The sequence below is a fragment of the Anser brachyrhynchus genome (genome assembly GCF_964034855.1).
Source record: "Anser brachyrhynchus genome assembly, chromosome: 14".
Lineage (NCBI taxonomy): Eukaryota > Metazoa > Chordata > Aves > Anseriformes > Anatidae > Anser > Anser brachyrhynchus.
This window is the reverse complement of record NC_137709.1, coordinates 10376397-10381321: the sequence shown is the minus strand read 5'-3', so window position 1 is coordinate 10381321 and position 4925 is coordinate 10376397.

Below are 4925 nucleotides of genomic sequence, written 5' to 3'. Positions count from 1 at the left end.
ATTAATTAATTAATTAATTTTATTTTAACCATCGTGTTTTGCAAATGCTACCCATCATGTATGGCTGGTCCCTGCCAGCCCCGTGCCGGGCAGCCGGGACCTGCTCTGGCTTCATTGCCGTTGAATTGTTCAGTCTTCCATAGCGAGCTCTTTTGTCCTTGAGCATCGTGATTCCCCCACCCTCTTCTCAAAAATGGGCTGATGTGCTGCACACTTGTCAGTCCATCTTCTAAAGATTAATCCTTCAAAGTAAAGGTGATGTGCTCACCTTGTACCAGCTCCTCTCACTGTGCTACACCCTGGTCTGTGATCAGCTGGGGTCCTGCTCCCTCCGTTCCTCCCCAGCACGCTTGGTGAGCTCCTGCAGAGGTGGAGGCTTCTTCGTCTTCCCTCTGGCTCAGTCCTGAAGGGAGCCACTCTGGGGAATATCACAGCATTGCGTTACTACTGCTTTGCAGGAGTGTTAAAGTCAACACACCTTTAATGTTAGCTTTGGCGGGGGTAGGATCCTGTCTGTTGATACTGCCCCAAGTCGGGGGAGAGCCTCCACAGTCTCCAGTTATTTACCTACCACTCACCAGCGCGACTTTCCAAGGTTTACCCAGGGGAGAGCATGGAAGTGGTTAATCCGAGCTGGCTGGGCAGGCATCCCCCTGCCTGTCAGCTTTATATCCCTCCCAGATGGGACAAGTGATAGGGAAGCCGCTGGTGGGAACTGACAAAAGGATACAGAGGAGGCAGATAAGGGGTAGCATGAAATTGTCTTTTGCTTCCCTGTGAGTGCAAGGGAAGAAAGCAGCAGGTGTTTTCAAGGAGCAAATGGCTTGAACTGAACACCAGAAACCCAATTCTCATCTCTCAGGATAGTCTTCCTAAGCCTCTTGTGAACCTCACTTCTTGGCTCTGGCCGGCAGCTCAGTATGGCTGTTGAGTAGATTCAGATATCTGCACATCTGTAAATAATGAACGATAGCAATTACATGTTCTTTCTGAAAGACAAAGCAGTACATTGAATGCTGTTGGCAGGGAGCAAAGCCCAGCAGGACCAAGCTTAGGGCTGCTGATTTGAACCGTCCCCTCCACTAAAGGGGCACAATTGTCGTGGTGGACTTGTCTGAAACCCAGGGCTTCCAGCCTTCATCGTTCCTTGTACTTCTGCCTCTCCCATGGTTCTTAGTCAGGCATAGTAGGGGCTGACTGATACTGGAAGGACTTACCTTTCCATTCCTTCCTCCCCTACTTCATTTTTCCTTTCAGCACTCCTTTCTTTATAAAATACACGTAGCAGCTTTGATCTGCAGAAGACGGATGGGGAAACTGAGGCACGGAGAGATATTCAGTGCTGAAAGTGGCAGCGTGTCGGCGTGTGAAGGAGCAGCAAAACCAGGCAGAGAGCCGGTCTCTCCCGATTCCTCGTCCTGTGCTCAAATATTGGAGGTGTATGCCATTTCACTTCTGGCAAAATTAATAAATCCTTGCATGTGCTGTACCTGGCACATTTCGTACTCATTTTCAGCATGCAAAGAGCCACAGCCTGCTGCAGTGCAGCAGATTTCAGGGTCTGGCTTACCTTTTGCACATTTGGATCCCTCGTGCTTGCCCGTCCCAGGCCTTGTTTGCGTTGTACATTTAAACCCAACGGCGTGGACTAAGTCTGTTTTGGTGCAATGAGTTCATACATGGAACCATGCCAAAGCTTAATGAGCAATCAGAAAGGTGAAGGAACATTCACCATGCTTATTTGTTGCTGCTGCTGCTCCCAGGGGTGTCCTTTAACCCTCTGAATTCAACAGGACATTATGCAAGTTTTGTTTTTGTGCTTAGTGGAGTGTGTAATTGTCCCTTCGGTGACTTGAAGAACTCTAAATGTTCAAAGACCTTTTGGAGCTCTGGGGAGGAGGGGGAAACCCAAGCAGATAAGTGACTTATTTAGGCAAGGTTAACGCTGATTTCACTTTCTGTTTGGTTCGCCTGACTACTGCTGGTACGGGCACCTCTTCCTCCTGCACCAAACTCCAGAACTGCCAGCAGGAGGTTGGTTACCTTACCTCTTGGTCACTGCTCATCTCTGCGTTACGTAGGGAAGCCTTCCAGGCACCGAGCCTGATACAGGTGGAGCTAGGTTCCAGCTAAAAGAAGCTAATAAGTAAGAATAATTGACTCTTTTATCTACAGCTGGAATAAAATCCCCAGTTTCTCATTCGGTATTCTGGAATATGAAGTGACAAATTCAGAAGGCAGTTAGCTTGGGAGTAACTAAAAGGATAGAAGGAGCTCTAGAAATGAGTGTGTGCTGTGAGATGCCTGGCACCATTTCCTTGCCCCCATGTGGAGCTCAAAGCTGTTCAGGTAGCTCCCAAGGCTGGGATTTGCCCCTGTATAAAAGGAAAGGAGCAGAGTTTGACGGGGGACAATTGAAAAGCGTTTTTGCCATGCATAACAAGCTCCTGGGTTGCTTCTGCCATGCGGATGGGTGATCTGAGCTTACTCCAACTCTGCATGTGGACTGCGAACGCGGGAGCCAGCAAGATGCTGAGCAGTGGGGCGAAAGGTGTGGGCTGGTTGTGTGCACGGAGATGGGCAAGCAGTTGACCTCTGATGGTTTACCCAGTGTATGGGTGGCAGTGGTGTTAGCCGTGGAGACAAAAAACTGTGTCAGGACACTTAGAGATGTGGGCCATACAAACACGACGGGTTTGGAGAAGAAGACAGAGGGATGGGCTGGCTTGGGGACCTGGCCCAGGATGAGGAACGTTGCTGAAGGCAGGGTGGAAGCTCGCTGTTATAGACAAATGCTGCTGTGGTTAAGGTGGTTCTTGAGGGCAGTCTTTGTTCAGGCAATTTAACAAGGAACGTGTAAACTTACACCTGCAAGGAGCACTTTGGTGTGGGCCTGGGCCAAACCCTGTAGAAGTCGAGAGGAATCTTTCCACTGACTTCAATGGGCTGGGAGTCCAGGTCCCCAGTGGTTGGTCTGAAGTGACACATAGACTGTTTTTGTCTGACAGTTTTTTCCTTTCTATATTTTCCAAAAACAGTAAGAGACGAACAAGCAAAAACTTCATCTGTTTTGCTGAAGAAGAACTGAGGGTTGTATTATTCACTAGTATCCCAGGGCTGCCTTTTCAGATTGTGGGCTGTATCGCTGCAAAATTGAGAGGTCTTTCCTTTCTTTCCTTTTTTTTTTTTTTTTTTTTTCCCTAATGAGATAAGTGATCTAAAGCTATTTACATTCTTGTTCTACAGATTGAACCACTGGAATGGAAAGATCTCTGAAACATTAACAGCTGCGGGATTTCCTTGCTTTAGAGCATAACTGATTGCAGTAGGAATATGAGAGATTTTAAAAAAATAAATTTGTAGAAACTAGCAAATTCTGCAATGATCTGTGAAACCGGACACTCAGCAGAAGTGTTCTAACACACTTGCTGGTGGTACAGGGCTCACTGAATATTTCAGTTCTTTTTTCCTTCAAGTTCCCTTTACCTTGACTTTTCTTTTTCACCCCTACGTGGTGTGGGCCCTCCAGCTGCCACCAGCAGTACTGCTCAGTGGAGGCCTCCAACTACATGGTGAAGGTGTTAAGACTTCTCTGCTGCCTAACTGGAGAAATTGTAAGGAATTTGGTTTTGTGGGTGGATGGAGTTCTAAGGGATTTTACAATTGAATACCTGTAGGTAGGTCGGTATCCAAACTTTGCTGTTGCTGGACCAGGGAATGTGTAAGAAAGCACTGACTGATGTATCTCTAGAGACATCAAGCAAGAGCTTAACTTAGTCCTCTCTTTAATAGAAACTTGGATCTCAAGCACTACTCTTGTGTAATGACGGGTGAAAGGAAAAACTAACAGGCTTGCTTTCTTTAGAAATCCTTCAGTAGGCTTTGAAGAGGGGCTTTGCTAATGGCACCACGTAGAAGGGTGAAAAGATGACCGAAGTGCTGATGAAAAGCATTTTAACTGCAGTCAGAGCGGTGTGACAGATGAGTGCATCGGGACTGGCAGCCTTTGCAAGCTATGTGTGAGGCTGTGTTTTTCGAGGTCTAATGACAGGGAGTGCCCTTCCCAGAGTCATGACGATCTGGATAACCAGTGCTACCTCCCTCAGCAGGAGACAGTGGCTGCCCTTGAACCTGGAGGGGAGGCTGCGGAGCTGGGACCTGTCCTTTCTGCTCCCCTCTTTTAGCCCAGCTTAACTCCAGGTAATGGGAATCCGCCTGCATGCAGGCGTGGTGCTGGTGCCCCGGTGTGGATTCCTGGAGCAGGGGACAGCAGTGACACGCTCTCACATGACAGCAGGTCTCAAACCTTCCCTGCGAGCCCTAATTCCAGCAGGAGACTGGAAGCCTTCTGGGCTTAGAGTCTGTAGCTGCCCCCTTATAATATTTGCTAAATCACAGCCTTCCAACATTCAGGTCACACTTTCAGAAAGCTTCACACTCCATCCACAAGAATTTATCTCTATATTTAATATATCTTGTCCTTTGGTTATGGCTTCTGCTGGCAGCACGCCTGGCAAGGGATGCACCAGCTCACAGAGCAGGGTATAGGATGGCGAAAGAAGTTGTGCTCTGAAAGAGCTATTATTACTGCTCGCATTTTCAGTCACATAGCTGGACTTCTGCTCGCTACTTCACAGATTCCAAAACCATAATTACTGGCTGCTGCCTCTGCTGTGAAGCACTTTATTAAGTCTTTGAAGTCATTAAGGATTTTCAGGAAATTTATGGGAGCTCAGGTCATGTTGCCTGTTTGTTTATATAGCCCAGGATCTGCCAAAAATGTGGCCTGCAGAGTTTCTGTAGCGAAGCCCGCTCTCACCCGCATCTGCTTAAGAGACTGATGCGAGCTGCCTGTTTTGTCTTATGCTGCCCTGTCTTGGTGTGAGCTACGGCAGGCAGAGGGATGCAGCCCTGCGCTGGAGCAG